This window comes from Schistocerca cancellata, chromosome 2 (genome assembly GCF_023864275.1).
Source record: "Schistocerca cancellata isolate TAMUIC-IGC-003103 chromosome 2, iqSchCanc2.1, whole genome shotgun sequence".
In the NCBI taxonomy this organism is placed as follows: Eukaryota; Metazoa; Arthropoda; class Insecta; order Orthoptera; family Acrididae; genus Schistocerca; species Schistocerca cancellata.
In genome coordinates this window covers 1,077,731,906-1,077,743,919 of record NC_064627.1, presented here as the reverse complement: position 1 = coordinate 1,077,743,919, position 12,014 = coordinate 1,077,731,906, and positions in this window count along the sequence as shown.

Below are 12,014 nucleotides of genomic sequence, written 5' to 3'. Positions count from 1 at the left end.
AACTCTTAGTTACAGAATCCCAGTATGTAGCACTCCAGCACGTCAACTGCAGATATCCTCAGTTTTTGATGTTCAATACGCCATTGATGTTCAGCACACCGGTCGGAAACGGTGCGGGTGGACTGACCATTGCAACTGCATCCGCACTCACATGGGTTGTTGTAAATCCCAGGAATCCTGAGACCGCGCCTGTCCTCACCAGGGCGTAGCACCTGCTTTATGAATAGTCAACATTTTCATGTTTCGTAAGAAAATGAAACGGCTACAGCCGTGTTTATAATGTTATTTATTGTGTATCTACCAGTTTCGGCGATTCTATGTGCCATTTTGAAACCTTAGTTGATACTGAAGGGGCTATCACGATCCATGTATACGGTGCGCCACTGGCCAACACAACTGATTTGCGCAGACTGTCGGTATCTGTAATGTCAGCACACACTCCTACCAACAACTACCATCTGAGTTTGCAGAAACTGGTAGCTACATAACAAATATGATTGTAAGAGATATCTTATAATAGTGAACGGCCATGGTCCCCAAGACCTGCAGTCAAAAGAATGGACATACAGAAAAATTTCAAATTTCTTTTTCGTGGCAAACGCTGACTTCATACACTATGTTATCAAAAGTATCCGGACACCTGGCTGAAAATGACTTACAAGTTAGTGGCGCCCTCCATCGGTAATGCTGGAATTCAGTACGGTGTTGGAACACCCTTAGCGTTGATGACAGCTTCACTCTCGCAGGCATAAGTTCAGTCAAGTGCTGGAAGGTTTCTTGGGGTATGGCAGCCCATTCTTCACGGAGTGTTGCACTGAGGAGAGGTATCGATGTCTGTCGATGACACCTGGCACGAAGTCGGCGTTCCAAAACATTCCAAAGGTGTTTTATAGGATTCAGGTCAGGACTCTGTACAGGCCAATCCATTACGGGGATGTTATTGTCGTGTAACCACTCAGCCACACGCCATGCGTTATGAACAGGTTCTCTATCGTGTTGAAAGATGGAATCGCCATCCCCAAATTGCTCTTTAACAGTCGGAAGCAAGAAGGTGCTGAAAACATCAATGTAGGCCTGTGTTATGATAGTACCACGCAAAACAACATGTGGCGCAAGCGTCCTCCATGAGAATCAATACAACACTATAACACCTCCGCCTCCGAATTTTACTGTTGGCACTATACACCCTGGCAGATGACATTCACCGGGCATTCGCCATACCCACACCCTGCCATCGGATCGCTACATTGTGTATTGTGATTCGCCACTCCTCACAACGTTTTTCCACTGTTCAATCGTCCAATGTTTACGTTCCTTACATCAAGCGAGGTGTCGGTTGGCATTTACTGGCGTGGTGTGTCGCTTATGAGTAGCCGCTCGACCCTGAAATCCTAGTCTTCTCACCTCCCGCCTGTCATAGTAGTTGCAGTGAATCCTGATGTAGTTTGGAATTCCTGTGTGATGGTCTGGATAGATGTCTGCCTATTACGTATCACTGCCCTCTTCAACTGTCGGCGGTCTATGTCAGTCAGCAGACGAGGTCGGCCTGCACGCCTTTGTGCTGTACGTGTCCCTTCACGTTTACACTTCACTGTCACATCGGAAACAGTGGAACTAGGGATGTTTCGGAGTGTGGAAATCTCGCGTACAGCCGTATCACACAAGTGACACCCAATCACCTGACCACGTTCAAAGTCCTGACTACTGTGGTCGCTGATATGGAGTACCTGGCAGTAGGTAGCAGCACAATGCACGTAATTTGAAAAACGTATGTTTTTGTGGGTGTCCGGATACTTTTGATCACATTGTGTGTCACATGACCCATTGCCGTTCTTTCAGGGAATATGCTTCAGATGATTCATTTCGGAATCCAAGTGGTCCTCGTCAGAAACCGGTTATAGTCTGTGTATGTGTGTACTCTTATTTAAAACTGCTGTCTTCTGGACTGGAAGATGAAAACTCTGGGCGGTCATATACAAATCATTGTACGTTAGCTTGCGGTTCACTGAGTGGCCGAGACGTACATCCGACTTCTATTGTACCAAAATATCTAAATAGGGTAGCCTTCAATCTTTCTGTGTCTCACATCACATCAAAAATTCTGAGATGTTGACTGAGAATCTTTAAGCAGATTAGAGCTGGCCCGAACGACATTTTAGTCAGCCTGAATGTGCTGTCAGCAACTACAGAAGTTCCTCCGGATGACGTAGTAAAACTGTTGGCACTTAGTTTTCATCCTGTAACGATATAGTTGATCTGACGTGTTATGACGACTAACTATTTCTTGTAAGGCGGTAAATTTTATGAAATGACCGGCAGAATGGCTATAAGTACTGCGTACTCTGTTGTCTCCAGCAATGGCCTACTTTTTTATGGAATATTTTGAGGAAAGTGGATTATATTTGGCTCCCATTTCATCTCCGTTTTATCTTTACGTTGACGACATCTTTATTGTCTGGCCACACTGCGTAGAAGCTCTTGAGTACTTCCGTGAACATATGAACCACGTGCGCCCATTGTACTGCAGGCCGACACACACTGATTTACATCTCAGTTTCCAGAGATTTCACCACCCAGTCCTGAAGACAGCAGTGCTAAATACAATTCCACGCAGAGGAAAAGCTGTGTCTGGCGAGGACCACTTGGATTCCGAGATTAATCATCTGAGGTACGTATTCTAAATCAGCAGCTACGGGTCACGTGACACGAGTCAGCGTTCTGCAAGAAAAGGAAACGTGAACATTTTGAACGTTCCCACGATGAGCCACCGATTGCATTCCTTCCTTTCTGCGATGCTACATACAGCATAATACAGAGAGTCCTGGGAAGACCGAGGTGTATGATCTGTTTAACGACCTCCTAAGGAGATAAAGCAGATGCTGCGCACTGTAAAGAACGGTCTCGACCTCACGATTCCTGGGATTTATAACAACCCTTCTGAGTGCAGAAAGAATTACATCGGTCAGTCCATCCGCACCTTTTCGGACAGCTAGGTCGAGAACTGGAGAAATCTGCAGTTGCTGAGCACAGCCTCACAATCATAAAATCATATTTGACGCAATAAAAGTTTTGTCCCAGGCTTCTGCGTATTATGGTTTTGTAACTAAGAGGTAGTATAAATAAGAATGTATGAGAAAGCCTTCATCCGTGAAAAAATGAATAATCTTAGCGATACGTGGAAGCGAGCTCTCGATGCAGAGATAAGCCATATAATTCATTGCAAATTTTACTCTATTTTTTGTGGATGGGCGGTGTCAACAGCGCAGACTTTGACACCATCTGCGACAACATTACGTAATTACTGACCAGTCAGATGCCGTCTGTGGGCTACATGAGGACACCGCAGCAGAAGTTTAGACAGTCAGTTACTCCTGACGAAGAGGACGGAGGTAATCATCGGAAGCTCGAGGTCTTACCCGTAACTGACGCGGCAAGACGTCTGAGAATGTTTTATACATGTAGAGTACATATCAGAGAGCAAAGTTAAAGTTAATCACTTTCATCTTACGCTGAACACAGATGGCTCTGAGCACTATGGGACTCAACATCTTAGGTCATAAGTCCCCTAGAACTTAGAACTACTTAAACTTAACTAACCTAAGGACATCACACACACCCATGCCCGAGGCAGGATTCGAACCTGCGACCGTAGCAGTCCCGGGGTTCCGGACTGCAGCGCCAGAACCGCTAGACCACCGCGGCCGTTTACGCTGAACTGTACCACTTTCCACATCTTTACACACGTATCTTTAGGTGATGTATACAATACCTCTACAACGTTATCGTCCGAAGCATTTTCCATGCTGTGTGCATCGTAGAGTTATCGTTTGAAATTAAATAGGTGAAAATTATAGAAAGGATAACAAGATGACAAGGACTGTGCTTCTGCGTTTGTTTATGGAAAGCAGAAAGATGTATGAACGCGGTACTGCAACCCAGCTATGAAGATCAGCGGTTATGCACTTGTAATCCCTGCCACAGCCTGTGTTAGCTGAGCCCCGCTAACAGGTCCAGACTGGCCCGGGTATCGGTTTTCTCCCGCCCCTGCGCAGCAACACTGACAGACATTCGCGGCTCATCCATTGGTAAGCAGCTCGCTGAGAAGGTGGCAGTTGGCGTGTGCATAAGTCATGTGCACCGCGGGATCTGTGTGGGAGGCGGCGCTGCCACGAACAGAGGTCATGGGAAAGTCATGGGGAACCAGCAGGCGCGAAAACTCTGGCAAGCTGTTGCGCTATTTCTGGACTGGAGCGGTCTGAATTAGACATCTCCCTCATAGATCTACGTCCTCTGTAGTCCGCAGCTTGGTGTGTCAAGTTGCACATCCCATGTAACATGTTCTGTGTCTGTTGGCCCTGTGGATTTCTCAGAATTTGACGACAGTCCCCTTTCCTTTCTCACATCACACTGTACCGTTCCCCTGTCCTCCGTTCCTAAAAACTTTTCGGCTGAAGTCATCAGATTTATTAATTCTGTGACATAAATGTGCTTCGTTACCGCTTTCTGTATATGAATCGGGAAAGTAACGTATTGCTGTTTAATGCCTGCATTGCTGTATGAAGTCTGGTTTTGAGCAAGGCCATCTGAACGCGTACTCGAATTCGTAGGGAAAGGTATTGTAAGTAGGCTGTTTAGGTTTTTATGTTGGTAACGCCGCGTAGCGCTATCTACGAAAATCACTGACTGTACTGTGTTTGTGCAGTCTGTGGTTGGCATTGTTGGAATAGTCGCTATTGTAGTGTTGGGCAGTTGGGTGTGAACAGCGCGTAGCGTTGCGCAGTTGGACGTGAGCCGAAAGCAGTGGTGGATGTGAGGAGAGAGATGGCGGAGTTTTGAGAGCGGATGATCTGGACGTGTGTCCATAAGAGAAAGTAAATTTGTAAGACTGGATGTCACGAACTGACATATATATATATATACCTGCATTGCTGTTAAGGTCTGGTTTTGAGCAAGGCCATCTGAACGCGTACTCGAAATCGTAGGAAATGGTATTGTAAGTAGGCTGTTTAGGTTTTTATGTTGGTAACGCCACGTACCGCTCTCTTTTTTTTTTGGTCATCAGTCTACTGACTGGTTTGATGCGGCCCGCCACGAATTCCTTTCCTGTGCTAACCTCTTCATCTCAGAGTAGCACTTACAACCTACGTCATTCCCTCATGTCTTAGCAGATGTCCTATCATCCTGTCCCTTCTCCTTCTACATCTACATCTACATTTATACTCCGCAAGCCACCCAACGGTGTGTGGCGGAGGGCACTTTACGTGCCACTGTCATTATCTCCCTTTCCTGTTCCAGTCGCGTATGGTTTGCGGGAAGAACGACTGTCTGAAAGCCTCTGTGCGCGCTCTAATCTCTCTAATTTTACATTCGTGATCTCCTCGGGAGGTATAAGTAGGGGGAAGCAATATATTCGATACCTCATCCAGAAACGCACCCTCTCGAAACCTGGCGAGCAAGCTACACCGCGATGCAGAGCGCCTCTCTTGCAGGGTCTGCCACTTGAGTTTGTTAAACATCTCCGTAACGCTATCACGGTTACCAAATAACCCTGTGACGAAACGCGCCGCTCTTCTTTGGATCTTCTCTATCTCCTCCGTCAACCCGATCTGGTACGGATCCCACACTGATGAGCAATACTCAAGTATAGGTCGAACGAGTGTTTTGTAAGCCACCTCCTTTGTTGATGGACTACATTTTCTAAGGACTCTCCCAATGAATCTCAACCTGGTACCCGCCTTACCAACAATTAATTTTATATGATCATTCCACTTCAAATCGTTCCGCACGCATACTCCCAGATATTTTACAGAAGTAACTGCTACCAGTGTTTGTTCCGCTATCATATGATCATACAATAAAGGATCCTTCTTTCTATGTATTCGCAATACATTACATTTGTCTATGTTAAGGGTCAGTTGCCACTCCCTGCACCAAGTGCCTATCCGCTGCAGATCTTCCTGCATTTCGCTACAATTTTCTAATGCTGCAACTTCTCTGTATACTACAGCATCATCCGCGAAAAGCCGCATGGAACTTCCAACACTATCTACTAGGTCATTTATATATATTGTGAAAAGCAATGGTCCCATAACACTCCCCTGTGGCACGCCAGAGGTTACTTTAACGTCTGTAGATGTCTCTCCATTGAGAACAACATGCTGTGTTCTGTTTGCTAAAAACTCTTCAATCCAGCCACACAGCTGGTCTGATATTCCGTAGGCTCTTACTTTGTTTATCAGGCGACAGTGCGGAACTGTATCGAACGCCTTCCGGAAGTCAAGGAAAATGGCATCTACCTGGGAGCCTGTATCTAATATTTTCTGGGTCTCATGAACAAATAAAGCGAGTTGGGTTTCACACGATCGCTGTTTCCGGAATCCATGTTGATTCCTACATAGTAGATTCTGAGTTTCCAAAAACGACATGATACTCGAGCAAAAGACATGTTCTAAAATTCTACAACAGATCGACGTCAGAGAGATAGGTCTATAGTTTTGCGCATCTGCTCGACGACCCTTCTTGAAGACTGGGACTACCTGTGCTCTTTTCCAATCATTTGGAACCTTCTGTTCCTCTAGAGACTTGAGGTACACGGCTGTTAGAAGGGGGGCAGTGTTTTCCACATATTCCTTTCCTCTCCGATTCTGCGTAGAACCTCCTCATTCCTTACCTTATCAGTTCACTTAATTTTCAACATTCGTCTATAGCACCACATCTCAAATGCTTCGATTCTCTTCTGTTCCGGTTTTCCCACAGTCCATGTTTCACTACCATACAATGCTGTACTCCAGACGTACATCCTCAGAAATTTCTTCCTCAAATTAAGGCCGGTATTTGATATTAGTAGACTTCTCTTGGCCAGAAATGCCTTTTTTGCCATAGCGAATCTGCTTTTGATGTCCTCCTTGCTCCGTCCGTCATTGGTTATTTTACTGCCTAGGTAGCAGAATTCCTTAACTTCATTGACTTCGTGACCATCAATCCTGATGTTAAGTTTCTCGCTGTTCTCATTTCTACTACTTCTCATTACCTTCGCTCTCTATGAATATATATATATATATATATATATATATATATATATATATATATATATATATATAATGACTTTTGAACACTATTAAGTAATTACATTGTTTGTTCTATATCAAAATCTTTCATTTGCTCACTATGCCTATCAGTAGTTAGTGCCTTCAGTAGTTAGAATCTTTTATTTAGCTAGCAGCATTGGCGCTCGTTTTATTGCACCAGTTCGAGTAACGAAGATTTTTGTGAGGTAAGTGATTCACGAAAGTTATAGGTATATTGTTAGTCAGCGCCATTCTTTTGTAGGGGTTATTGAAAGTCAGATTGCATTGCGCTAAAAATATTGTGTTTCAGTTTAGTGTTGATCAGAATTTGCTAAAGAGCGAAATGTCTGAGTACGTTCTGTTCTGCTCAGCTGTTTGAAAATCAAATAATGTAAGAGGTTTATCAGCACAGAAATTCATAAATTTTTCTAAGGGGACGTTTCATGTGTCAACCCTTAGCCGAGGATACCTCACTGGAATCTTCTGATTTTTTTTCTTGTAGTTTGTATAATTAGTGTAGCTATTGTTTATTGCTAGCGCGTAATTATAGAGAGAATTTCCTTTGTAGCTGTAGTTTTTCATTGTTGTAGTGTAAAACAGTTGTCGCATACATGTAGATTGGCACCAAGTATTTAGCAGCCGCGCTTCCAATTAATTGGATATTATTTTCAGTGCTATTTTAATGTGTTTTCTCTTTTTGCTCTTCAAATTGTGCTTTTCTGTGTTATCGTGTGAAATATTGTGACAATTATGGCGTGTGAATAACGTAACACTAGGCTCCAAAGTAAATTGAGAAATGATAGTGACGACGATTGTAGCTTATCAGCACCACCGTGTAATGAATTAACAGATATACAACGTAGTAATTTGGTAATTGTGCATAGGGAAATGGATCAGGCGGCAAATAATGGTGTAGACAGTTAAACAATTAGTGAACAGGGAAACATTGTCGATCGATCGGTCGGCAACAGCTCGCCTCAGGAATCCGAAATGATAGGACACAGTCTTGTAAATACTGTAGATACAGGTTTTGGGTCCTCACCGTTTTCTCAAATAAGTCAAGACACATTTTCTGCTTGTCAAAATGTGAATGTTGCCGGTGCAAATGCACTGCCAAAAAGCATAGAGGAACAGATTCCCGACACTAATACATTATTATTGCAGTTAATGCAACAAATGAAACAAAATCAGAGACAAACACAGCAACAGTTAGACACGGTGGAACAAGATCAAAGACAAACACAGCAACAGCTACAAAAGTTAGACAATGGAACAAACGCTTGAACAAACACTGAAGGTTCAACTGCTGAGTTACATAAAATCGAATCGAAATGTCAAAAAGTCTGTAATGACGTAAAAACACAAATTTGTGAAGATTTTCCAATCTTTTTTTTTGCGTCATGAAAATGCATTACAGAACCACGAAGTAGCCATAAAAGAACTGCAAACTATTGTTCATGAAAATCGCATCTCGTAAGCTAAAATTGACTCAGTTGCATCTACCGATTCGGTTACGCAACTTGCAAAACCTCAAGGAAAGTTAAAGGATATAGTAGATACGCTTTCAACAGAAATGGACACTCTGAAACTTGGTTCAGAAAAACACACTGAGTAAATCAGTTCATTATCGGAGAAAAAGCCGAACTTCCCGATCAGTTCACTAACTTATCTACAAAGGTAGATGGTGATCTGAATGACACAACACCAGTAGCCTTTACTGACACAGAAGAGTATGAACAAATTAGAAAATTCAAACTAAATCAGAATCAAATTAATGCGCAACACAAAAGGGAAATCCGGAAAGTACAAGATCTGTTGGCACAAGTAATACAAGAATTACATATTTCAGAGGACACTCGCGCTCCAATCCGAGAAGAGGGACGTAGAAATACAGAACAGCCACAAAAGTAATAACACAGGGCATTTCGGAAATTATGAAAAAAATTGGCAAGGTACACCGAATTTTGAGATGAACCCGCCGAAAAGAAGTAACAATGACCGATATGCGACTCGCCTACATGACGGTTTTGACTATAAGCTGTTCATTACTACACGTAAATTCAAAACATTTAAGAATTCTGGCAAAGACATTCATCCATAAGCATGCCTTCATCAATTCTCTCAATGTTTTCCTCCCAACTGGTCATTGGAGCATAGATTGGAATTTATGTGTGGCTACTTAGAGAATGAACCAGCTGTAAGAATGCGATCGGTCATTAACGATTGTCAAAGTCAAGGAGAATTTTATCATGCCATCCTCTCAGCATATTGGTCTCAAGCTACTCAAGATCTCGTAAAACATAGCATCATGATGATGAAACACTTTGAACAATCTGAATTCTCCAGTCTTGTGAAATATTTTGAAGAAATGTTGCATAAGAATCAGTATCTGTCAAACCTATACAGCCCCTCAGAACACATCCACATTTGCTTAATAAAATTGCCTGAACATTTACGACATATCATTTTGGCAGAAAGTTGCAAAGACGACATTGAAGCTTTTCAGGCACTCTTAGAAGAATTGGAAAACAGGAACACAACAATTACAGGTCACATCCGTCACAATTCTGCGATGAAAGAAACAATAGCTGGACACGACGAGGCTATTCTGACAACGCAAATCGTGACCAAAACATACACCACCTGTATGACAACCGTTGGCAGAATAACAGTTACAGAGAAAGATCGCAATTCTGTAATAACGAATATGACATAGATAACCATAGAAACAGACAATATGTGAACCAAAACAGTTATTATCAAGGGAGACAGAATAACTTCAGACGCAACAGTTCAGTGCGCAGTTACGATTCAGGGAGAAATTCTCCACCATGTGGCTGACAAGAAAGAAACTATGGAATTTACCGACATCTTGACAGACGATATAATCGTAACGACAGACCTGAATATCATCAGAACTGGCGGGATTCAAACAGGGCAGGGCGCTCTCGACAAGGTGAATTTGTAAAAGTTAGGTCTCCTAATCTTAATAACGATGCGCGCCAACAAAGAGACAGACAATGACTCGCACCGCATGCAGCCACGTGCGCCCGCTGGCTCAGAGAAATATAACATAGACGCTAACCTTGAGAAAAATTTTAGCATTCCTTACCGACGTATAGAACATGATAATTGCTTTGAAGTTGAAACTCTGCACACTAGAAGGGGTAAAAGATTGCACCACATTTCACATGTGAAATCGTTTATTGAGAGATAATCTGTTTTCAACTTAGTCTTTGCTATAAAATTTTTCACTTCACGTTACTAGTACGCTATGCAACACTTAGAAACTGTTAACATGCAATAACGTTTTGAAATTAATTATCCAGTCTAGAACCTAGGGAACATATTTAGACAGTAATTACGAATGCATTGTTATAGTGAACTGACGACACAGTGTTGTTATTTGTACATTCTTGCTTGTTAGTTACATGATTATGTAACGAATATATGGCTTACATACTTAGAACATATACTGCTAATGAGGTTTTAATGCAACATTTAGTTTTACTTGAACAGACATTCTTTATTTGAAGAACATTCTGTGAGATTAAAGATGACTTAGCATTTGGTTTCTTTGGCAGCTACATGATTATATCACGACGCTACTAATCAGTGACACAATTTATATTATTGCCTTTGCGCTGTATCTGTTTTATATCTGCACAGTTTTACTGAATTCTTCTGGAAAGTAAAACATGTTTTAGAAGTAACTTTTGTGGTATAGCTACAATGAGACAGCCTTTTCCGTAGCACAACAATACGTTATAGCACAGTACTTACTTCATCACTCCAATAAGCGTAATAGCTACGATATCTATACGCATAGCATTCACTTTGTTTAGTACTTGGTAAGTACATTGACTTCTACAGAACTTTGCTTATGGACGACGATAATTACGACACTTGGCACATTTTTTACCCTTAAGTAATGACAGAGATTATCTTCCAATAAGACGCAAAGTTTAGCGCTACAGTACATGTATTTTAGTGATTAATTTTGTACTTAAAACATTTAATTAAAAGTTTTTGAAATACAAAGATACAAAGGTTTTCTGTGATACATTTCATTCCATTGCTGTAATCGGAAACACCTGAGGGTATAATTATATTAATCCTCAGGCGGGTACACACCTACTTTGTGTACCATGTGTTTGGCAAGCACAAGGAGCCCTAGCTAATATGGTATTTGCTTATACAATTTTACACATCGGTACGATATTTCTCTAACACAAATTACACAGCTATCTGATCATTTAACTGAGAGAGATGAACATTTTTTTAATACATCAGTGACAGATGTTTACGTAATTACACCATTGGATAACTTTGCACTTGTGAAATTCTATTTTGTCTGTATTTTGTGGACTCTTCATATTTTTTTCAGAACCATTGTGATACTTTGAGAGTCTTGAGTGATGTATTTGGTATGGGATCATGATTTTTAAAGTACGTTTGAGGTAGATGACACTACTGAAATGAGCAGACAATTTTTTTTAGGTGTTGAAATTATTGGAGGAAGCTACGACGATGTTGAGATTTGACTCAGGTGTTATGATGATATTATTACGACGACGATGTGTGTTATGTTGTTGAGGTGTGTTTACAATCAATAAGCTGATGCTATATGAGGAATTTGATTATGCTATGTATTTATTATGATGTAATATTGAAGAAGTGTCAACGAATATGTATATTTGTAATAAAGTAAGGAATAATGAGTAGTGGTTAGGGACTCTGATTTGTGAAAAAGGATGTTGGAAACCAAGAATCGTACTGTAAGAGTTATGAAATGTGTGTAAATGCGTGAATGTATCACAATGCCGGCGAAAATTTTTTGGACACTGTTGTATTTATAGGAATTTGTTTCTACTCATTTCTACTGTAATTTCTCGACCTGTGAAATTTTATTTGTATCAGACTGTCACTGTAGTGGAAACTTTTGTT